This window comes from Triturus cristatus, chromosome 9 (genome assembly GCF_964204655.1).
Source record: "Triturus cristatus chromosome 9, aTriCri1.1, whole genome shotgun sequence".
Classification (NCBI taxonomy): Eukaryota; Metazoa; Chordata; class Amphibia; order Caudata; family Salamandridae; genus Triturus; species Triturus cristatus.
In genome coordinates, this window is record NC_140592.1 from 703,224,636 (window position 1) to 703,250,739 (window position 26,104).

Below are 26,104 nucleotides of genomic sequence, written 5' to 3' on the forward strand. Positions count from 1 at the left end.
CGTACTGGGAGGCATAGGAGGTGTCCACCCCCAAACTGTAGCAGGTTATAAAAGAGAGGAGGAAGGCGCTGCATGCGGCGGCGACAATGCGCAATCGCACTTAGAGACAATATCCCGACACTTCCCCTGAACGCTCCCCCATTGACATGGTCATCCGGTGCGGAGTCCGTGCAGCCCCCGGATGTTACACCTCAGGCAGCAGATAACCTAATTTAATGTTGACTAGTTGTGTGTCTCTCCTTCTTCCACGGTTACAGACAGCTCCTGAGAGTCTCTGGTTTTCTGCGGTTCCTGGTCTCCTGGTTCCTGTAGTTGAAGTTCTTGTCTACTCAGGTCAGCACTTAGAGAGGATCAGGTCCAGTTGTCACCCAAAGAGAAAGGAGTAGTTGTTCAGGTGAGCGATGCATGTCAAGGGTGGTGGTGGTCTCCTAGGTGCTCCGAGCTGCAATCGCAGGAGGTCCATGGCGTCGTTGACTTTGCCAAGGATGAATTGTGGGAGTTCTTCTATTATCCAGGGCCTCGTTTACTCTTGCAACGCTGTAACTTCACTTGTTTGACGTTCCTGTGGCGCAATGTGCCACAGCATGTTTACCAGGCGACATAAAGGCAATGTGCGTGGCTTTTCATGGTCTTGTAAATATGTGCCCCTTTCACGCATTAAACAGTGTGAAAGGGAAGTTGAATGGGTTTTGCTGTGGGCGTTCATATGCCAAACCAATGGAGTTTGGAGCATACCCAGGTTTACGACAAACCGTAAACCTTCGGAATGCATCAGAATCTAATACCACTCCAAGGGTGGCGTTTGCGAGGCGCTACAAGGATAAATGTTTTCATTTCTCACTTTTTCTATGTGTATAGCATTCTGCAGCACACAGTGAAAGAGGAAATACCTTGGATTGATAGGTTTTGTGCAGGTAGGTGTCCCTTCCTGCACAACCTCAATCAGCTCCGCAACACAGTCACCCTTGCACCATGGCGCAAGGGTGCCTGCGTTGGCACATGCAGCAATTTGTGCGCTAACGTAGGGGAAAAAGACAGCGTGGGCTTATTCATGAGCCCCTTGCAACAGTTTAATGCCGCCAGTGCATCATTTTCTTGTCGTACTTGCAGCGTGAATTTTGCACCATGTTGCGCCGTATTCACAAAGTGACACATCTAGGCATATGCGTGACCTTGTAAAGCCCTGCGCCACATTATACCTGCGTCAGGTATGATGTATTCAGGGTTGGCGTTCCCACGCAACAAAGCCTCGTGGGAGTGGCGTAGTGAAATCTATCAGATTTCACTGTGACAATTCTAGGACGCCACTGCGTCAAAACCTTACGCCAGCCTCATGGCAGGCATAAGCGTACTGCAGTGCCATAGGGATAGGCTTGACCCATGCATTGCTGGAGTTGCGTCATGCTTGCAACACAACTGCAGCAATGAGTGACTTTAGCGCTGACAGATACGTCAGGATTCCAGACATATCTATCATTGATTGCGAAATGGAGCACCGTACAGTAAATCCGGTGCATAAATGGTGTCGCAAGGAGAATGCAGTGAAAAGTGTCCAATCGCTGTTTTATCACAGCGATGCAACACTTTTCATGAATGGGGCCCAGGAATGCGCCCTTATCTCATTGATAGGGTGCATTCCTGACATTTTGTTTTGGTGCAGGGTAGGAGAGCAATACTCCTTGCAGTGCTGTCCAGCACCCAAACATATGTGGGTCCAAGGGTTTGCACACATTTTAAGGCCAGGAAATACCTGGTCTTAAAAAACTGCCTCTAATTGAACTTAGTGGCAGTTTTGTTGGTTTTGCGATATACAAGGAAGTCCTTGTAAATATTGTGTTGTGGGTTTTGCCGGAGTGTTTACGCGGGAACACCTACAGGGCATTTCATTTTTGGTAAGCCTCGCTAATAGAAGTGCCGATGCGAAAAATTCATGTTTATGCTAGAAAATGTACGCTAACCTGAATAAGCGGCAACTTGTAAATACAGCGATTTTAAAAAAGCTGTCGTAACGTCAAAAAATGGATGCTACGGCGGCATTAAGTTCTTGTAAATATGCCCCTAAGTGTGGTGATAAGTAATGTTCAAGAGTGTATTTTACAGTTTCTGCAATGTCCAGTGGGTCTCAAATAGACCTGTCACATGAATAGTAATGAGGTATGTCTCAGTTTGTGACCCACTGGGAATCGCAAAATCACAGGGATGGTATCCTGCTGGGGTCAGCAGAGCACCATGTCTGTGATTACTTTTAAATAAAGGAATCTTTTTTTTTTTTTTAAATGCAGCCTATTTTCATTAAAGGAAAATGGGATGCATTTAAAGAAAAAAAAAATGTTTTCTGTTTCATTTTTTAAGAGTAGGCAGTGGTCTGTGGGACCACTGCCTGCTCTTAAATTTTTTTTTTTTGTTTTCAAACAGAAAGGGGTCCCCAGGGGACCCCTTCCTTTTTGCGAATGGCTTACCACCAATTTTGAGTTGGTGATAAAATGCGAATGATTTGCGACCGCATTTCAATCGCAAAACATTTGTACACATCAATGCAAAATGGTATTTGGTATTTGGAACACGCCCCTTCCAAAAAACGATTCACAATCCTAAATTGTGATTCATTAACAAATTACTGAATCACAATTTGGTCTTTGTACATATGAAAATGCCTTTCGAGAACTTTGCGAACGCAAAAAAGCTTTGTACATCTGGCCCTACGCTTTGTACATCTGGCCCTCAGTCTTTACGACTTATAAAGAAATAGGGGTAAAGTTCTGTAGCTCCAATGCGGGAACCCAGGTACAGACAATATAAGGGGAAAACCATACTAGTCAGCACTCTGCAGGAGCAGCGCACACTCTTTACCACTCACTGTGCTCTCTCAGCAGAGCTAACTTTCTTCTGGCTTCGGTCTCTGGTATGTAGGTCCCTTATGGCTGGAGTCTGAGGCAAGACTACCAGAGGAGGTGCAGATGAAAACAGTGCAAAGCCGACAACAGCAATGGTCCTTGTAATCACTTGTGCACTCCTTGCGGCAAAACCTAGCCACATGATCTGTCCGCCTGAGCAAAACCTTGAGTCACCAGCTGCACATCGCAAACTGCACAGATGGGCAAGCATTGCATAGCACCACGCACATTCAAAACTGGCCTCGTCTGTTGGCCTTCCGCCTCTATGACATAGATGCATAGAATCACAAGTCACCAATTACACTAGATTATGGCACTGCATTAACAACAGTGTGTCCCTCCCTCACAGAGGTATCCTAAATGGCTTGGAAAACCGGGTGATGTCCCTCTAGATGGTAGGGGCGTAGTTTCCATTGGTGCATCAAGTGCAGTGCACCGGGCCCAGAGCCTTGAGGGGCCTATTCAACTTGGATTACTGCTATATTTTACAATTGAAACAGCAGCTAGTGGGCCTATATCTTTCTTTGCACTACAGCCCATGACACACTGGCTATGCTACTGCTAGATGGAGTGCCTAAACTAATGCAATGAAGCCCACTCCAACTCAGGGGCACAACAATCATTGGGCTAAAAAGGCTTTAGCCCCCACACGGTCAGCCTCTGTGGGCTGGGCTGCCAGGCTGGAGGTCAGCCTCATGTGAAGTATTCCTAGGGCCTTCTCTAGTTCATAAAAGCTTGGGTAAGCTTTTTAGGTCTCGCCTTACCCAGCGCATGCGCTGCTCTGGCGAGACTTATTGAGAGGGCTCCAAAAAGTGCTACCAGGCCAGCCTAGAGCTACAGTGCAAAGGCGCGGGCGCGCGCGCCGCGCTTTACCGCAATTACTTTCACTTTCACTTTCGCGGCCGCACGGCCGCTTTGATGGTTGATCGTGATCCTGATCGCGATCACTTTAACTTTCGCGGCTTCACGGCCACTTTGCATAGCCAATAGGTCTCGCTTTTGGGACCTTATAAGTATTTAGTTATGCAACTGTTGCATGGCTAAACACTTATAAGGTGAGACCTATAGGCTATGCCAATGCTTGTTTTATTTTGCTGCTGCTCTCTGTGCCTCCTGCGCCCCACTCTTGACATGGTGAGCCTCCTTGCAAGAGAACTATATGCAAGGGAGATGAAAGATAAAAAATCAGCATGGCTGCACTGCATGCACTGTGTACAACCAAGACCAGACATGTAAACTCACATCGGATTGTAAAAAAGAAATACAGTGATAACAGAGAAATATGGACAACATCTTTGCCTTTGGAAGTAAATAAAACAAGCATTGGCAAAGCCAATAGGTCTCAGTGATGCAAGAGCTATTGGTTTAGTTCATTTTAGCTGTGTTGTACAGCACTGTGGTTGTACAGTATGTTTACAATTTTATTCTAAATTGCTGTGAACAGCCATTATTCTGCAACCCAAACAACAGCTTTCTTAAAAAAGTATTATGATGTAGCCAACACTACGCTTTTTTATGGGAAGTAGGCGGTGCTTAATATAGAGAATGGGATAGATAGTGGTAGGTAATAAGTAAGGTGGATAATTGGTAGTGTGATAGTAAATACGCATCATCTTTAGGAATTTTCTCCCATTACATTGCAAGTGAAGAGAGGTGGGAAACACATTTTGTTATTTCAAAGGAAAGTGAATGCGACAAAGTGTGAGTATAACAGGCAAACAGTTCCTCCTATGTGATACCATGCATGCTTGACCTTAGAATGACTGCTATTTGTTTTTACAAGCACAGCAAAAGAGTGTCCTTGAAGCTCGTTTTTTGGCACAGTGAAGTTGAAAATAAGACTGAGCTTGAGGGTTAGGTGCAGTAGCAAACATTGTTTAAAGTTGTCTAACTTAACAAATGAAAGGCAACATTGTCCAAGATGGAATAAAGGTAAAATTAAATGTAAATGTTGCCCTCTTTGTTGTTTTTTGAACACCCATCAGCTAGAATTAGTGAAGGGAACATTTTCCTATACACCTTGCACTCATTCTGTGTTTTTGCAGTCACAACTATTGTTTAAAGCTGTGTAACAAAAGAATTGAAAGGCGGCATTGTTCGAAGGGAATAAACCTTAGGTTGGGGTTGAGGTGCAGTAGCAAATATTGTTTAAAGCTGTCTAACATAACATATGAACAGCAGCATTATCTGAAGTGGAAATTAGGTACTAATGAAGCGGAGTGTAAATGTTGCCATCTTGGTCATTTTTTGGGCACCCATAAGCTAAAATAAGTGAAGTGTAACATTTTCCCGTGTACCTTGCACACACCCTATTTTTTGCAGTCACAAGTATTATTTAAACTGTCTCACAACAACCAATGGTAAGCCTATAGGCCTGCGCAGTCCACTGAATTATAAACAACATTTCTCTGCGAGAGATCACATGCACCATCTAGCCAGGAGCTAAAAATATGTGGGGCATATTTTACGTAACATGATTTTATCTGTTTAACTTCGATTTTAAGAAAGAAAAACATTTTTATAAGTAACAGGAACACTCATCGGGTTTCTTGAGGCTGAGCAATTGGCAAAAATGTCAAATTGGAAAATAGCTGTATTGCTCCTAAGGCTGATAAAGCCCGGCCTTCTGCTTCCAATGGAGAGAATGATACGCAATTGCGCTTGATTTGATGTTTAGAATACCCCCTACCTTAGGGGTCAGCTAATATAAGGGCTCAAAAGTGAGAGTAGGTGTGTAGAGTGAGGACCGCGTGAAGGAGCTGAACTCTCCAATCTAGTGCTTGAACCGGAATATGTTGTCATGTACAGAACTGTGCTCTATGCACATGGTCGTCAAAATGCAGTGCGCTTCTATTGGGAGAAATATGGTCACCTATGCTTTGGAGAAGCAGGAAAGATTTTTTTGTAGCATTTATTTGCAGTCTGGCTGCAAAATTATGCATCACTTGTATTGCAAACAGTAGGGCAGAAGTAGAATTTAAGGGAACTGATAGGGAAAATGATTGGAAAGTAGACACCCTGTGGCATCGGGAGCGATGATAACAAGCAATGACAGGGGTGTGTGGGGGAAAGGGCCGAAGTCAGGGAAGCAACAATTAAAAATTTATACCAAGTGCCCGAGCAGCAACTGCCTGAGCCCAGCTCCCACAGCTGCTCTGGCCAACTCCTGGGGATGTTCCCAACCTACACAGTAGCCTGGCTTGATAAACAACATGCCTCGTGAAAGAAGCCCTGTTGCCGTTTGTGCTCCGCTTTAACAATAAAACAAAAACTTGCTGACAGAGTAACTCTACAAAGCATATAGGGACAAGAAATGTTGACTTATTGACCGCAGGCTGGAAACTGAGGCAAAATAACTTAAGACAATGAGGGGTTTGGTGAGGTAGGTGTGGGTGGGAGGAGACAGCACTTGTAAAAAACCAAGTACGCATGTGGAGTGCTCAAACTCAAAGAAAAAAGTACCTCATTAAACGGGGGTAGTGGATGGACACAGGTACTTGGTCCATGCTCTGGGGATGGTTAAACACAATAAGAAGCATGACCCATGCATGCTATGGACAAGTGGGGATAAAGGATATGAGAGAGACAGTGGAGCTAGCAAATGGTAAGCTAATGGGCGGGCTGAAGCCCACAGATTGAAAACAACATGTCTTCTAGCCGAGCCCTAAAAATTACATTGGAACAGAAATGTTAAGAGAAGTTTCTTTTCTGTACACAGTGCTTTGAAGATGGTCATAATACAAGGCATGGAAATGTTCTATCTTTAGCGCTCAAAAGGGCAACATCTGGCACCACAACTGCTGCATAAAACACAACTTTTTTTTATATTAAATGTTTTTTCTAAAACAATGAAACTGAAGGCTATAACATGGAAACCACGTCAATGGTTATGACAACTAAGTGGAATTAATATATCAGCGCCATGGATCTGTATTTAATACCATGGTCACTGGATCAAATCCTGATTGAACCACTCGGCTTTCATCCTTCAGAGGTTGACAAAATTGAGTTGACTTGCAAAACAGTTAACATCTGTTGTTTGTCAGTAGTACCAACAGAGGTAAACGGGTGAATGTGCACTACTCAAATATGCCTGACATATCTATGTTAACACATACCAAAAAGTGTCACACTTAAAGATAAGCTTCCTCCACAAACTGCTGCTATGGCAAAAGTGAAGTGTCTCTCTCCACAATATGTTCTTGGTGATTTAACTGCGTCTCCAATGGGTGGACACTATGCAACTATACATGAGATCTTTTTCTAAGCAAAAGTTGATATTTAACTGCGTTCACAATGGTGTCTACTCTCTCTCTCCACTGCACCCCATGCTTATGTGCAGCAGCACTAACCACACCTTGCTTTCAATGTATGGTTCTAAACTCACACACCTCACTCAAGATGTCCTCTATAGTCTAAACTTCAAATATTATGTTTTTGTTTGTTTTTTACACTAACACAACTTAAAACTTGGGTGCAAAAGCAAGCATTATTGAGAGTGTGGTAACTAGCCAGTGCCTCAGTTATTTAAATAGGAAAGGTTTGTTACTTTATGAAAGACCAGAGAATTTTTGATTTATCTGAAGGGGATCGGACGTTTAGTCCAAAACCTAGGGTCCTGAATGCAGAATGACAACCCCCCACTGCAAATTGTATTTATCTTGAAACCAGAAGAAGAGAATGATCCAAGATGGGATTTTATTGTAGCACATATTATGAATAGGGCACAGGGTGTTAAATATGATTCTTTGGTCCAAGCACAGACAGTGAAGCCTACACTTTAAAACCATCACAGGATCATTTTTCTTTAGTTTACAGACATGTTTTACCTCAAACTTATGAGTATTCTGGGCTACTGCAAGGCATAAATTCAGGGGATAAAATTAGCGAACCTAGCTATAATGCGCGAGAAAAAAGAAACTGTGAACAAGGCTCTAGCAGGATAAACCTATTAAATTCCATTCAAATGAGAGGTCAACATAATATTTGTAACCTCAATGGTACAAAAGTCACCGTATGGGATTAAATCGTTAGTATATTAATAACCTGTATTACATTTTTTATTCGATGCAAAGAAGCCACTGACAACGAAGATAGTTGTCTCAGCAAAGTTTACTTATTCCAATTTGTTTACATACTTCATACAGAAAAGAAAGCGACAACTGAAAAGTCATAAAGCATATCAAAAGGTAACTGCCACTATGAATCAAGACAAAGGTCAAGGACAAAAATTTGCATCTAGATGAACAGTGTGACCACAAATGATGGACAATGGACAGTTATTAGGTTGAAAAAAGAATCGTCTACAGGTGAAAACGCATTATAATAGACTTGCTCATATAGTGCAAAAATAAATGGCATAAAACTATGACTATTGCATTGGTCTATAATAAAATTTAACTTCGGTATTTGTTATTTTTTGCCGTAGATCCTGGAGGATGTGGGTCGACGTGTTTCGGCCTTGTGCTTTGTGGCCTCTTTAGGACTTTGTGGAACAGATGTCACCCACATATCTAATCAGTATGGGAAAGCTCTTGAAATTAACTTTGGTCGCAAAAAAAAGGGAAATTTGAGCGCCATCATAACACACCTCCTAAAATGAGCAGTGAGATGCTGGCTTCTCGTATAGAAACATCCTCTGGTGAATGGGTAACATAAAGGGCCAGAGACCTAAGTTGCACAGTCGTTCAATTGGGTATCCCAGGGGCATGGTGGCTAGTATTCAGGTATTTGGCCAGGGTTCCTTGTACGGTCATGAGTGTAATGCTGTCGGTAGCAGGTTTGGGTCGCTGGCGTGGTCCACAATCCAGTGTGTAAAGAAGCTTCTCAAAAAAACATGAGCATAACTAGCACAAGAATCTCTTGGAAGAATTGGGAGAATTTTCCTATGTGTCTTCAGCAACCCTAGCAGGGGTAACAACAGAGGAAATGGGAGGGGCAAAGGACAGCTTTTCATGGAGAATCACATAAATTGATTTGATCTTTGCCACAGGTATTGGTGGGTCACCCATGGATGAAGTTTTCTCTACTCAGAAGTAAGAGCTCTGGCTTGTAGGTGTTAGGATTTAGGAGGTTTTGGTGCATTTGTTGCTGGAGAGTGCACAAACAATCATTCAAGTTGGCTTTTTGGGTCAGCTGAGCCATGATCTATGTGTCATCCATACATGAAAACGCTTGGCACGCAAATGAGTGGATAAAGTGTGGCAGAAGTTGAACGCAGGCATTGATTTGCATCAGGGAGAAGGAGGAGCCTGGCAGCACACCACAGTTAATCATGTCACATTGAGAGAACCCCATCAGCAAGGATATAAACCAATTACAGACCATACTTTCAAAGCAAGATTTCAAAGATTTCACGGCACCTCCAGCTGTCTCCAGCTAAATCACCCCCTCACAAGACCTTTGCAACAAGGTCTTGGATTTCCTCAGTAACAAAACCACCTCCATATACAGCAACTTAGACCCTGAACAGGACCAAAGCACTGTTGTATCTCAACTTTCCATCACGGTTGATGAACGAACCCTGACCTCGTGGCCTGTTGTCACCACCATCAAAATTGCTAGTGTCATGGAGAACATCGACTTGGGGGATTCTGCTGATTATGCCACTCATCACGTCTTCCCCAAAGGACTCCTACCAATCAGCAAAGCACTAACAACCATCCTCAGTGCCTCCATCTGCTCAGCCACATTCCCGGACACCTGGAAACATGCCACCGTCATGCCCCTGCTCAAGGAACCATCCACTGACCGAGCCACGCTTTCCAATTACAGACCATTCTCACTCCTATCATACATGGCAAAGGTCTTAGCGAACCTAATCAATCAACTTCTTCACACTTATCACCACAGCAACCACCAGCTCCTTGACACCAGGCAGTCCGGATTCAGGCCCAACCACAATACATAAACAGCACTCATCGCAGGCACAGACTGCATCTGCATGATCATGGATAGAAGACATGGCAGCCCTCATTCTCCTGAACCTCTGTGCAGCACTTGACAGGGCCTCACACCCCATCCTCACCAGGCGCCTGCAAGAGACTGGCATCCAAATGTGGAGTGGCTCAAGGTTCATCGCTCAGCCCCACCCTCTTCAATGCATACATAATCCCTCTGGCCAGTGTCATCTGCGCACATAACACCAACATCCTCTCCTATGCAGATGACATGTAACTCTCCTTCTTGGACAAGAGCCCCATCACAAGAAAAAAGTTCACCGCTTGCAAGACCGAAGTCTCTAACTAGATGAGATTCAACTGATCCATCTGTCTCAAGCTCAACACCAACAGGACAGAAGCAGTAATCTTTGGCAAGAACACCTCACCAGGGTATTCCTACTGGTGGCTAGCCAAACTCAGGCCCATGCCTATACCCAGAACCCACATCAGCAACCTCGTAATAATCGACAGCAAACTGGACATGACCACACAAGTCAATGCAGTCACTGCATCCAGCTTCCACACCCTGAGGATGCCAAGGAAGTTTTTCAAATAGCTCCCAAGCAACACTAGAAAACTGCCACTCATGCCCTAGTCACCAGCAAGTTGGATTATAGGAACACCCTATACGCCAAGCTTACAGAGAAATTCTCTAGAAGACTGTAAATCATCCAGAACTCGGGAGCCAGACTCATCCTAAACATCCAACACAGAACTCACATCACACCACACGGTAGGCAACTACACTGGCTCCCAATGCACAAACCACGCTCAATTCAAACTCCTCGCAAACACATTCAAGGCACTACACACTTCAGGTCATACCTACCTATACAATTGCATCTCCTTCCACCAACCACCCAGACACCTACACCAGGACTGCTAATCGCACACTTCCCATACAGACATGGAACCAGCTTAGGAGGATGAGTGCTCTCATACATCACTCCTAAAGCATGGAACGACTTCCCACTCCACATCAGAGCCTCCTCCTCTTCGCTTCTTGAACTCCGCAAGAAGCTGAAGTCCTGGTTTTCCAGTTAACCAATTCTAACTGCATCATCCATTTTCTCGTAACTATTTAGGGGCATATTATCAAGACAGGCGATAAAATTATCGCCGCTTTAGCGGCAGAAAACTGCAGCTAAAACGGCGATAATGGGCTTGATAATATGCTCTAAGGAATTCCAATTGAAGCCCATGTTAGATGTGAAGGACATCTAACATGGGCTTCAATTGGAATTCCATAGAGCATATTATCAAGCCCATTATCGACGTTTTAGCGGCAGTTTTGTGCCGCTAAAGCGGCGATAATTTTATCGCCTGTTTTGATAATATGCCCCTTAGTCCCTTATGTCATCTCGATGTAATATGTGTTGTTTCACAAATTCAGATCCAGATCACAAATTCTAGCCCAAGCATTGATTCTTACCCATCGAGACTACAGGAATTCCTTTACATGGGCTCACCCAAATGCATTTTTAAGAGACTTCAGCTGATCCAAAACTTAGCAGCCAGGTTGATCTTTAAACTGTACTATTGCCATCCCCAGCACACGCTCATTACAGTCCACATTAAGATAACAGTCCCTAGTCTTCTTAGATTTCTTGGCGTCCAGTCTAATTTGTGTCCCATCAATTTGTGTCTAGCCTCCTCTGTTGTGAGTATGCTATGTATCTCGCAACAGAGGAGGATAGACACGAATTGATGGGATGCAACCACTTAGAAGTTCCCCATACTCTGGGGAATCAAGGGCTTGAGTTTTGACGGACGTCGCCCATTCAAGACTTCAGGACTTCTACTCCCGCTTTCGGGAACACAAATAGTCTGGATGCCAAGAAATCTAAGAAGACTACAGACTGTTAGCCGGGTTAGAATTATCAACGGGAGCAAAGAACTACTGACAGAGATTATAGCCCTGAAGAAGTCGCGGGACATGCGACAAAACACGTGTTGGCTGAGATTTGAGAACATCCAATGAGAAGAACAGTAAAGAAGTTGATACGATTTGAATACTTATTTGTCACTCTTAATGTGGACTGCTGGAACGTGTGCTAGGGACAGCAATAGTATTGCTTGGTTGGCCTAGGCCACTTACCAGAGAGAAGGGTGGTGCTCTCTACCCTTCAAGACCGCATATACAACTCAAAACAAATAGATTGTGAACTTCCCTGAGGGGCGCCATCACCCTATCGAGTAACCACACACCATTTAGAAATTATTATTTAAACTGCCCAAACAGTCCTCTGCAAAAAGTGCGCTGGCTTCCATTAAAGGGGAGAATTAGAATCAAGGCACTTTATGTGGCTTGGAGACGAATAAATCGGAAAGGGGCCCTCGCTGATCATGGAACTTTTTGCACCTTACGCTCCCTCAAGGACTTTAAGATCTTCCAGTACACAACTTTTAAAGGTTTGACAAATCCAGAGAACCAGACGAGGAGGCAGATCCTTCGCGTTTCTGACCCCGAAACTCTGGAACTCAATGCCTGCTGATCTGAGAAATGAAATGAATGCGATAAGTTTCTTGAAAATGGTTAAAACCTGGTTCTTTCCTCACTAGCCTCTAATCGGCATCAGTTCGCTAATGCACGCTACAACTCACTCAGCGCTCAGAAGCCTGCGGGTAGCTACGCCTGTTATGAAACTGCACAGCATAGTTATTAACACGCCAAAGGACCGCCCTTTGTTTCCTCCTGTTCATGATCACTGCAGATGAACCGCACACATGTTACGGCATCTGGACAACTAAATCAATTAAAAAAATAGATTTGTAAAAGAAAATCTGTCAAGCCAATATTTAACAAAAATCCTTTCAGATATCACGATGTAGTCATCAAAATTACTGTACACCCAATGTCTTCTTTAGACAATTTTCCATCCAGTCCATTCTGGCAGCCAACACGTGTTTTAGTCATCTGGCAAACACCAACGACTTCCTCAAGGCTAGAAAATCCCAAAAATCATAATCAGCCCAATTGGTTCTACCCTGTGGTTTTTACCTTCACCATAGGACATTCCATCCATGCTATATTGTGCATCAGCCACGTGATCCAGGCTATATTGTACATCAGCCACGTGACCCATTGACTAATAGGCACTTATAGAGTCAAGTACAGTGTACATTACCATTAAGAGAAAGTGTCTATACCAAAACCATGACTAAGTAGCCATTCGTGTTAAGTGACAGTATGGGCTATAAATGCCTTATCATCGCATGTAACACAACAATAAGTGTCCGGCTCTCCTACCAAGCTTTAGAGCTTTAGAGCAGAGTGGATATATGTGGTGGTTGAATCCAGTAAGTGCCAAAGGATGCATTTAATGTGCTTTAACGCCAGAGTAGAGGCTAAAAAAGGGTTGCAGCATTCTAATCTATTTGCAGTAAACCTAACAAGCATATACAATGCAACGGTCTCTGCATTGTTAAAGTTAGAGCTATTGGCATTGCTCATGTCATTATTTTTGTTTATGTTTTTGTTTTTAAAACATTTAAAGAAACGGCATTGTTATTTACGATGTCAATAGCTTAATCACTCTCAAATGCGAGACCTATTGCATTTGCACCCACACACAGAGCCACCCACACAAAAAAATAGAGTCACCCACACACACAGAGCCACCCACACACACAGAGCCACCCACACAAAAAGAGCCACCCACACACACAGAGCCACCCACACAGAGCCACCCACACAGAGCCACCTACACAGAGCCACCCACACAGAGCAACCCACACACAAATAGAGCCACCTACACACACAGAGTTACCCACACACAGAGTTACCCACACACAGACAGACGCCTACGCATAGAGCCACCTACAAAAAAAGCCACCCACACAGAGCCACACACAGGCACAATATAAATATTTTACTATTCGTATGCGAAATGTTGAAATTGTATTTTGATAGGTAGGATGTGGTGGAAAAAAGGAAAAACATTCAAAATAAAGATAATCCCGTTGTATGATACTTCCTACGCGGTCACGAATTAAGAACCCCATAGGATTTGAAAGTCCATCAAATGAAATAAAAAATCGATTCTACTCGTGCAGGCATGTGTACATGGTATTGTGTCCATTCGAATATTACAAACATGGTAACTAAATAACCAAAATTATTGCAAAATCAATATAACCCCCCAAAAAATCGCTTTGAGAAAATGACCCTTTGTTGTGTGTTAACGCATCGCATATATGATTAAAGTCGGGATAATCCCTGAAAATGTAGAGAGTGGAGAGACTAAATAAGAGAGCGCCAAGGCCAAGTGACTGAGAGAGGGTCAGTGAAAGAGTAGAGGCCCGGTGAGAGGGTCGGAGGAGAGCAGAGAAGTAGATTGTTAGAAAGGCCATGTAAAGGAGCAGAGAGGGCAAGTGATAGTGCCTGGGGAGAGCAGAGAAGCACATTGACAGAGAGGCCATGTCACGGAGCAGAGAGGCCAAGAGAAAGAGTCTGAGCAGAGAAGTAGATTGTTAGAGAGGCCATGTAATGGAGGAGAGAGGCCAAGTGATAGGGCGTGGGGAGAGCAGAGAAGCACATTGACATAGAGGCCAAGAGATGGGTATGGTGAGGGTCTGAGGAGAGCAGAGAAGAACACTGACAGAGAAGCCATGTAGCGCAGCAGAGAGGCCAATGGATAGGGTCTGAGGGCAGTAGAGAAGCACATTGACAGAGAGGCCAAGAGATGGGTAGGGTCTGAGGAGAGCAGAGACGCACACTTACAGAGAGGCCAGGTAGCGCAGCAGAGAGGCCCTGTGTCTGAGCCGGGAGAGCCTGGCGCTCAGTGATGGCGCAGACATGGCCTCCGGCTCATGCAAGGTCTGAGCTCGCGCCTGGTTGGGGGAGGGGGTCTGCCCCAAAGTGAGGCGCTCTAAGTGGAACACGCAGGCCTCACAAGCACTGAATTCTCCGTGCGACGTGTGTATCGCTCTAATCTTTCCACACTCATTTACTTTCCCATTCTTCTTCGGATTTGTCACCCCTCATGCCTCCCTCCGGCACCTCCACCCCCATCCTCCATGCTCCCACCGGCCCCTCCAGCCCGCCCTCCCTCTGTAGCAGAGGGAGGGCGGGCTGGAGGGGCCGGTGGGAGCATGGAGGATGGGGGTGGAGGTGCCGGATTGGATCGGTCACTCTGCACTGGCTTTTGTACGGAGCCCTCGAAGGGACTGACCTCCTGTGCCCCGCTCCGGTGCTGGGGTGGGAGACGGTGGGGGTGACAGGGCAGGGGGTGGATTTCCAGCCTCACTTGTCTCCGGATGTTTGGGGGGCATCATGGGGGAAGCTTTCCCCACATCAGAGTAACTTTCGCTGATCTTTGGGTCCCTTGTCTTGAGCCACGGAGCACGTGCGCATCCAGGGCCCAAATAAACTACAATTACACCAGCACAAAGCGAAACAAATACTGCACAATGTACACAACAAGTTGAAGCAAAAGAAGAATACGTAATTTTGAAAAAAATAAAGCCACATACATGGTGAGGAAATATGAATTTTGTGATCAGTTATGTCCCCTATCGTAGACCCCAACGGCTCCATGTGCATGCTATAAGTACATGTATGTTCCCTCCTGCTCCAGTTTTGAAGACGCAAATATATGTGCGTCCACCGTCAACATGTCCTCTTTCAGATCCACCATGAATGGGTCAGATATTCCATTCCTAAGTATGAAAGGCCACCGACTTTATGTGGTTTACTTTCCACATTTTACAGATTCAGGCGAGTAGGCCCGAATTCTGTCATCAAGCCTTTTTCTGCCTTCTGCCTCTGAAAGCTCCAGTCTGAGCCTGCATCTGTATCCATGAACTTTGTCCTACTCCCTGCGCGGCTAACGGTGCCTGATCCAGCCTGTCGCCTGCCAAAAACTGTATTTCACCTTCAAGATTATCTCCTCCGCTCCTCATCCGATGCATTCCTGTCTAGTAGTTTAGGTAAACATTCCTCCAGCTACCGTGCACAAGGCCAGGCCTCGCTGTCCTCCTGCAAGTAATTCATAGCCCCGTTACCATGGAATATTCCTACCCCCTCGCATCTAGTGTAGACACTTAGACGCTTGTACACGCACTAACAGTCAGTATAGAATAGATTCTATCCTAGAGGCCTCTCCTTTTGGATAACACAGTTCTTTAAACATAGGATATTAGATATGATTTGGGATTAGGTTGACACGACCCCCAGACTTCTGTCTCCACATGTAGAGCTAAATGTCAAGTCCCCTTCACCCTCTAGTTGCACGTCAATCACACGTCATGCGGCTGCGCGCGCATTTCTGCCAACTATTTCTGCTGACATTGCAGGATTCTTTTATGGATCCACCCACTTGTGACATCATGTTTAATGACGTATTTTAGTTCCACCCATGTATACGCCTCTATTAGCTACGTATGCACCTTTTATCTATACTATCAGCTGTTACGCCTCTTGCATCTGTTTCACTGTAATGTATTTTCTATAAAACTGCCTATCTGTCAATAATGTATGCCCTTCCTTCCTGAACTTTCGTGGTGATGGAATAGAATGCCTACAATTCGAATTGTATTCCTTTGTATAGGAATAAAGCCTTTTAAAACCTCTAATACCACGGATTCTGCCTCTTATATTTACTGAGTTATTCTTAATAGACTTTACCGCATAAAAAATAGTACCGGTAACGAAATATTTACCACATAAATTGGCGCCCGAATAGGGACACTTTCTCATCTCACGCGCCGGCGGTGCGTTGCAGGCCCGGTCGCCTGCCACAGCTGAACGGACAAAAACGCGTACCTGCAGGATTTCCTGTATCTCCCTCCGGCCAAGCGGGGACGACTGCGGCTGCGATCAACACCCAGACGAGGCGGTGAGAAGTGCGAAGTATCCCGACCAGAGCCTAGCTGAGAGAGCAAGATCCGAGGTATACAGAGACCCGCCAGGTTCCGAAGTTCCGAGTCCAGTCGAGTCGAGTCCAGTCCGGTCCAGTTTCAGTTCCGTTCCGAGGCCTTCTGTTCCGAGCTACCCGGTGAGTACCATTACCGGGGAGGCATTTAATGTGCACATAGTCTGTGCCGGTCAAGACGGGTTTGGGTACACAAATCCGGTCTGCACTGTTTTAGCAGTGTATCTGTACTGTTTAGCAGTATATATAGTATGTCTTACATATAAATAAGTACTATCTAGTGTCAGTATTATGTCAGTAACTAGTTTTCTATTAGTTATCATTGTTCGTAAAACTGTTAAGTGTTAAATGTTTTCAAATACGTTCTATATACTGTGGTGTGAATGACTGTTCATTATTGTGTTTTTTTTGTATAAAGTGTGTTCTAGTAATAAGATCTAAAAATGCCGCTCTTTTCAAAACTAAGACCGATCAAAACTAGAAAAGGTGTACTCGAAGAAGCTGTTCCCATCCCACCTAGGGACACTCCAGGGTACTTTATGTATCATAAGCATGGCCTAGATGCCGTATTATTTCTTGATTTATGGGTGGACTACACCAAAGAATTACCAGAGAGTCAGAGATGGCCCGCAGTGGGGACCTGGGATGCAGATTGCATCATGAGAGTAGAAGAAGAATTATGGAAAAAGAAAGCCAGACAGTCACAGAAAGATGCCATTGAATTATGGCGTAAAGAATCATATAGACGTACGGAAAAAGCACTCAGACAGGAAGAGAAAGGTAGAGAGAATTCAAATAAAACCCGAGAAAATCTATTACTTGAGGAAGGTACCCGAGTAAAATCAGAACAAGTAGATAGACAAAGAAACGCTCTTATGAATGGTATGTATCCTCTTCTGGCCGAAGGGTTACCTAAGGCCACTCCGGAAATACCAAAAGACTTAACTCCTCCATTGCTCCCGATAAAAGCACATCCCAAAACACATCCCAAAACAGCAAAGGACGTTTTCCTTTCCTCCTATTTAGATGACGCAGCTCCCGAGTATGCTAATGCCATACCACCCACACCGCTTGCCGATGGTGTTCAACACCAAGAGCATCCGTCTGTATCCCCGCAACTACAAACTCCTACACAAGTTCCAACAGGCCCGTCCGTTTCTACAGTTTTTCCCGCATCTACAATCTCTATCCTACGCCCAACGAATCCTTTCGTGCCTAGCACCTCAGATGGTGCTACAGGAGGTACGACAGACATGTTTGCCACACCGCCGCGAAATAAACAGACCCTTAGAGATTTAGCACTCCAACGTACACCCCAGCTAGCGACATCCGACATGTTTAAAGAACAGCTTGTGGATTGTAGATACGACCCAGTACCAGGTAGACAGGATAAATTGCTCATATCATCACTACGTATAAGACGAGCTACATTATATTTAATGACAATACCAGGAATGGGTGAACACCTAGACGAAATATATCGCTTTGTCCAAACAGGGCAAGGTCCAGAAAGTATTAACGAAGCTATGGAATACCAGAAAGTGGATGTCCAAAGACAACTACTACGTTTTTTCATAAATTGTGTAATCAGGAATCAAGACAGGCCTGGGGCAGATCACGATACCATGCAAAGACTTGCCAAATGGGGTCAGAACATATCAGAAGAGAAACATGATAGACAGGCGTGTATAATCGCCATGTGTCGAAAGATCCGCAAGGAAGTAGAACGAATACATAAAGAAAGACGAGAAACCGACAGAGTAGAATCAGAAGAAGAGGAGGAGCAAGAATCAGAGCAATTAGAAACGATAGCTTATGTAGGTAGAGGAAGATCCCAAAATAATACCAGAGGTTTTAACGACCCGATACGTCCAATACGTCCGGAATATAATAGACATTTTCCAAACCCTATGTTAAATACAAAATCCCCTGAACACCTATTCCAAGCCGCTGATAAATTACTCCGAGATCGAAGGGGGTACCACATGCTCGATTCCATGGACGAACAAGAATTAGCCAGGTCAGCAGTACAATGGGCTGACAGTCCCGGCGAATACAATGATGATGTACTTGCACACACGTTTCTGAATCTAGACCCATATGAACAGCGTTTAGCTAGTATATACATGATTCAACACCTCCTTATATTATATAAAAGCCAACACTCCGATCCAGGACCCTTACCTGACATATTGACAGAACTACTCACGAATACATGGAGAGGGTCAGGTACTGATGTGATTAAGGAAATTCTAGAATCCCGAAACCAATATTTAAATTTCGTATGCCCAGAACACGTTCCAGTTCCCATTATGGGAAGAAAAATGTATCACATAGATAGACAGAACCCGTTACGCGAAGTGCACCCAATCAGAGGTGCCGGTGATAATTTTACACGCGTGTTTGTGTACACGCCTATAACTAAATTGGAATTATTAGAAATGAAGAAAGTAGTACCCAGCCATGACAAGGATCCAGCAGGTTTCCACCGTGAGATAAAAGACATGTTACTCATGGGAGAGTATACCTACCCCGATATTATGAAAATATTAAAAGTCCTATTACCCGCCGGTGTTTACGAAAAACTCAAAGAAAAGGAATGGGAGGTGGGAGACCAAAAGATAGATTGGACAGCATTAGAAAACGAAGAAAAGGCCAGAGCTGCAGGAGCAGGGCTTGGGGAAAAGACTACAGCACTAGCAGGATTACTAATACAGGTACTGCCACGTTTATTAACTACGAAAAAGGAAGACTGGGGTGCAATCTCAGCCTGTAAACAAAAACCAGATGAAGACACTAGTGATTTCTATTCCCGATTTGAAAAATGTTTTAGTATAAATAGTGGCATAAAAGCCAGTAGTGAGTCGTATCCACATCTGTTTGTGACAAAATTAGTTGAAAATTCTCTGCTACAAGTCAAGAATAGAGTATTGAAGTTCGAAAGTACCTGGCAAGGTAATACCCCATCACAGATGTTACAGATGTTACAATATCACCACAATAGAATTAGAGAAGAACAAGAACACGAACAAAGACGCATGAAAGATACAAAAATGAAAATGCTTGTTGCACAGTCAGTTCCAGCCGATAGTCATCAAAAGGGTGATTCCGCAGGTCCTGCGAAAGGGACATGCAACTATTGTAAACAACCAGGTCATTATATACACGATTGTCCAGTCCTGAAACATAATATTGCCACAGGTAGAACGCATGAGAGACCACGTCCACCTAGACAGGATCAGAATCAACAACAAATCCCTCAGCATGCACAACCTAGGTTAGCTCCGCAACAACTAGCTCCGCAACAGGCAGCTCCACAACAGATCGTAGCACCACCACAAGCGCAGCCTATTGCTGCAACCCAAGCAACAACACAACAGATGTATCAGTATGCACAAACAGATTATCCCGATTATCAGCGATACTCATGAGATAGCCTAGAGAGGGAAGTTGGCTTACCCCTTATTGAGGTTCCTGTAGACCAAGAGGGACCTTATGTACATAGTGAACTATTAGGGGAAGACAGAAAGTTTTTACTTGATACAGGGGCAAGCAGAACAACTATAAGACGCAGTGAAGTTCCAGGGGCACCCCTCTCAGGCTCACAGAATATTTCCCTTGGATTCTCAGGAAAACCTATAATCAATGACGTGACACAACCTCTTCCACTTACAGTCGGTCCATTGACACGTACTACAGATTTATTGCTTACTAAATCATGTCCAGAAAACTTGTTAGGCATAAAAACATTGAAAGCTCTAGGAGCCATAATATGTTGTTCTCCGGAAGGAGTACGACTATTTTTACGTGACTTTAAAGGTCACTACGTGTCCAGAGACATGGATCACCGACTGCAGAATTTACCTACACATTTATGGGCACAAGGCCACACTGATGTTGGTTGCATGAACATTACACCATATCGAGTTACACTGAAAACAGGAATAGTACTACCACGAATGCGACAATACAAGTTACCACCAGATGCTGTAGTGGCTTTACTGCAAATCATTGACGAGCTCATTGCACAAGGAGTGGTTGTCGAAACCGACTCCAATGTATGTAATTCCCCGATAATTCCGATTCTTAAAAGAACGGATCCAAAAGCTCCACCAGTATATCGATTAGTTATTGATCTGCGCGAATTAAATAAATGTATTGTACCACAATACCCTGTGGTCCCAGATATCTCTTCATTACTCACAGCTATTGACTCAGAAGCAACGTTTTTCACTGTAATTGATCTAAAAAATGCTTTCTTTAGTGTCCCAATCGATCCGGAAAGTCAATATCTGTTCGGTTTTAGTTTAAATGGACGAAGCTTTAAATTCACACGCGCACCTCAAGGATTTACAGAAAGCCCCAGCATCTATAGCCAAGCACTGAAACGAGAACTTGACAGTATCCACATGCCAGTTAACACTGCCTTGCTTCAATATGTCGATGATCTGCTGATCACCGCCCGAAGCGAACCTGAATGTGAGACAGCGTCACTGACGGTTTTGAAATTTCTGGCTGACAAGGGGCACAAGGTGTCCCCTTCTAAGCTGCAATTCTGTGTCCAGCGAGTTGTTTACCTTGGGCACTCGCTGTCCAAGGAGGGAAGGCAGCTTACATCCGACCGCATCCAGTTAATTGCTAACATGCCACCACCCAAGACACAAAAGGAGGTGCGGGCTTTTATAGGCCTCACTTCATACTGTAGGCAGTGGATCCCTCAATATGCATTTCTAGCAAAACCACTCATCCAGTTGACAACACAGGAGGCAGCCACATCGACTGCCCTCCCTTGGACTCCAGAACATACACACGCTTTTGAAAGCTTAAAGAAAGCTTTATGCCAAGCACCTGTCCTAGCAACACCATGTTACAGTAAACAGTTTACACTCTTTGTTACAGAACGCGAAGGTACTGCCTTGTCAGTACTCACTCAGGAACAAGCAGGATCACACAAACCATGTGCTTATTTCTCTAGTACATTAGATCCAGTAACTCAGGCACTTCCAGCGTGCCTGAAATCGGTGGCAGCAACAGCTTTAGCAATCAGACAAAGCGATGCCATAGTGCTAGGACATCAATTGACAGTACAAGTACCACACGCAGTAGAGGTTCTCTTGAACCGCACACAAACACAACACTTGACTATAGCGAGACTCACCGGTTACGAATTGACATTGTTTCAGCCACACATAGAAATCAGACGTTGTAATACGTTAAATCCTGCCACACTGTTACCAGTAGGCGGAACAGATCCATTGGCACATGATTGTGTCGAAGTCATTACTATCACGACGAAACCCAGACAAGACTTGACAGATATCCCTTTGTCAGATCCAGACTTGACATTGTATGTAGATGGGTCATGTATGAGAACAAGTACAGGAGAGTTAGTGTTCGCTTACGCAGTCACAACAGACACTGAAGTCATTGAAACAAACTGTATTAACACTTTGTCAGCTCAAGCAGCAGAGCTCATCGCTCTAACACAAGCCTGTATTCAAGCCACAAATAAAAAAGTCAACATATACACAGATTCACGTTATGCATTCGGAGTCGTCCATGACTTCGGCGTACTGTGGCGAGAGAGAGGTTATTTAACTTCTCACGGTGCCCACATCCAACACGGACCCCTCATTCAAGCCCTATTAGACGCGATTCATCTACCTACTGCAATATCGATTATGAAATGCAAAGCCCACACAAAAGTTACCGATATCATTTCTCAGGGTAATGACCTAGCTGACAGAACGGCTAAACAGACTGCTCAGAATCAGACTCACACAACTGACATGACAAAGACAATAGTTCCGACACCAACACATTGCATGACAGTTAAGGATCCCGCCCTTGATGTAATTGACATACAGACACATGCTACACCAGAAGAAATAAAGAAATGGACTGAATTAGGAGGGATCCAAACAGATCAAGGATGGATGACGAAGGAAAAATCTATATGGTTTCTTCCCGACTCAATGGTTCAAGTCATCATTAACACTATACATAGTCCAGCACACCTAGGAGAAAAAGCTATGCTAGACAGCATTCAACACATTTGGTTCAACAAACATTTACGAGCCGCAGCTAAACAAAAAGTTCGTACCTGTATGATATGTTGTCAGTTTAATCCAGGTAAAAGCATCCCCGTAGAGCAGGGTGGATTTCAAACTCCCGATCATGCTTTTGAAGTCCTCCAGATGGATTATATCCAGATGGAACGATGTCGAGGATTCAAATATGTTCTCGTAGTTGTCTGTGCTCTTTCCCGTTGGACAGAAGCATACCCGGTTTCAGATTACACTGCCCCGACTACTGCCAAACAGTTAGTTCGAGAATTTTTCCCACGGTACGGTTTACCACGTGTTATCTACTCAGATAATGGCCAGCCGTTCTCATCCGAACTAATGAAACACGTTTCCCTTTTATTAGGCTACCAATGGAAATTCCACTGTGTCCGACATCCCGAGGCGGCAGGTCTCGTGGAACGTCATAATCAAACTCTGAAAATTAGATTGTCCAAAATATGTAGAGATAAAGGAGTCGATTGGATAGTAGCCTTACCAGTTGCGCTCTTTTACATGAGAATGGTAGCACATTCTCGAACAGGGCTATCCCCGTACGAGGTGATCTTCGGTAGACCACCAAATATGTGGGGGACGCCTATACCTCGCAAAATCACTGATGTTGACTGTAATATGCTGACAGATTACCTGGCTTCCTTGATGTCTGCACCACAATCTTGTCGTTCACAGGTATCCGCAGCTTTTCCCGATAATACTGAGGTGAAGCCCCATGACGTGGTTCCTGGGGACCTGGTGCTGGTCAGGAATTTTGACCGGAAGACCCAACTGGATCCTAGGTGGAAGTCACCGAAGTTGGTTCTACTCACCACAAGGACAGCCGTGAAAATCGAGGGACGGAAAGGGTGGTTGCACTCGAGTCATATCAAGAAATTTTATGGACTACCATCCAGTGTAGATACTCAACCCTGTATTCCCTCACAGACAGACTCAAAGCTCCCCTTGGCTGAATTAACAAAACCAGAACTTTACAAACTAAAATTGAGGTCTAGTAAGTCAGACAATTTGATTGTTTAAGTCCTCTCCAAGGTGAATCGGTTGAATTTGTCTCTGACATGTATCCTCTAGACCGGAATAGAGAAAGAAATCATCAGATGCAGCTCAAGAAGCATGCGTATTGTAAATCATTTCGTAGTCACTGCACAGTAACATTATTAATTTTGTTTTTTCTAAGTCTTCTGATCATCATTGTCAGCATACTATTGCACATGTATTGCCCTATTCCTAAGCGTGCTTACAATATAACTGCAGAACATTCTTTTAGTGAATTACCTCCGCATGAGTTGTCCTATAGATTTGCGCTGCGCAACAACACATTCATTAGTATGTTACATCATTCCCATCAAACCAGCAATGCCACAAATTGTTGGATATGTGGCCGACTCCCTCCCTATCAGAACTATAAGGGAGTTTTGCCCCTCTTTCCCTATCCGTTCACACACAATGGCTCCTGTGGAGCATGGTTTAGTTTGATTAATTCCCTAGATTCAAATTCCGCGGTTTATCAAGACAACTGGGTATGGGGAAACCTGAACTTAGTTTTGCTTAAAGTCTGCTACCCTAACAAGGAGGGACTTCCCAAAAGAACAGGAACTGATCTAGAAAATGAAGTATATGGATTAGGTAATTTTACACTTAACCTCATGATCCTGAACGTTGAATCTGAAGCTACACCAATCTTGCCCGCCATGTCAGTATTCCCAGTAAAAGGGGAATTATGTGTAAGAAAGAATGGTTCCATACACATGGGCCATAGTAAATGCACCACTGTAATAAAATTCAGTGATCAAGGCAAGTCTACATTCAGAGCTTCTCGCCATTCCTACTTTATATGTGGCCAGACCGCATATATACGTCTACCTCTAGATTGGGATGGTACCTGTTACATAGCATTCCTTCTGCCACCTGTTTTCCTAGCTCCTCCTGATTATCATAGAAATACCCATTTAGTACACAATAGACAGCAGAGAGATCTCCCAATTGTCGATTACACTGAAACAGCATGGGAAAAATACACAGATTTCAATAAAGGTTTCTTTCCCTATATAGGTACAGTCACTAATAGTAAGCTGATACGTAGATTAACCAGAACCCTTGAAGCGGTAGTGAACGAAACTATTTCCGCCTTAGGCAATTTAACAGAAGAGCAGTCTGCTATGCGGATTGTTGTGCTTCAAAATCGTCTTGTCCTTGACGTCATCCTGGCCGATAGGGGCGGAGCTTGTAGGGTCATCGGATCAAGTTGCTGCATTTTCATACCAGAAAATTCGCCGTCAGTATATAAAGCCATAACTCGCCTTCATAAGATTGTAAGCCAGATACACCAGAGTCCAGGCACCTGGACTTGGTCCGGTTGGTTCTGGGGCGTGTTGTCAGCCTGGGGATGGAGAATCCTATCCTTCCTAGGTATTGGCTTTCTCATACTATTCAGTTGCTGCTTATGTCTACAATGTGGGCCAGCGATTTGTGGTCTGTGTGCCACCTCGTGTATCCCACATCCAAGTTTTCGTTTGAGATCCCGGAAGAAGAAAGAAGAACAAATGATGCTATATGAACAGATCGATGGATTGATGAAGATCGATATCTCCTGAGGGTCCGTAGGGGACAAGGAGGGAATGAGGAAATATGAATTTTGTGATCAGTTATGTCCCCTATCGTAGACCCCAACGGCTCCATGTGCATGCTATAAGTACATGTATGTTCCCTCCTGCTCCAGTTTTGAAGACGCAAATATATGTGCGTCCACCGTCAACATGTCCTCTTTCAGATCCACCATGAATGGGTCAGATATTCCATTCCTAAGTATGAAAGGCCACCGACTTTATGTGGTTTACTTTCCACATTTTACAGATTCAGGCGAGTAGGCCCGAATTCTGTCATCAAGCCTTTTTCTGCCTTCTGCCTCTGAAAGCTCCAGTCTGAGCCTGCATCTGTATCCATGAACTTTGTCCTACTCCCTGCGCGGCTAACGGTGCCTGATCCAGCCTGTCGCCTGCCAAAAACTGTATTTCACCTTCAAGATTATCTCCTCCGCTCCTCATCCGATGCATTCCTGTCTAGTAGTTTAGGTAAACATTCCTCCAGCTACCGTGCACAAGGCCAGGCCTCGCTGTCCTCCTGCAAGTAATTCATAGCCCCGTTACCATGGAATATTCCTACCCCCTCGCATCTAGTGTAGACACTTAGACGCTTGTACACGCACTAACAGTCAGTATAGAATAGATTCTATCCTAGAGGCCTCTCCTTTTGGATAACACAGTTCTTTAAACATAGGATATTAGATATGATTTGGGATTAGGTTGACACGACCCCCA

The 26,104-nt window shown here is 44.3% G+C and overlaps 1 protein-coding gene across 2 annotated transcripts in view; it reads right to left on the reverse strand.

Moving 5' to 3' along the window:
• The window catches only part of SNX32 (sorting nexin 32), a 288,534-nt gene that overhangs the window by 256,840 nt on the left and 5,590 nt on the right, over nt 1-26,104 (reverse strand). Inside the window, exon 1 of one of the 2 annotated variants that reach the window (XM_085625844.1) lies at nt 22,814-22,939. The exons of the other annotated variant lie outside the window; for it this stretch is intronic. The gene's annotated coding sequence lies outside the window, so the exon portion shown is untranslated. Of the gene's footprint in view, nt 1-22,813; nt 22,940-26,104 lie in introns of those variants that run through there. 2 annotated transcript variants of the gene reach the window in all.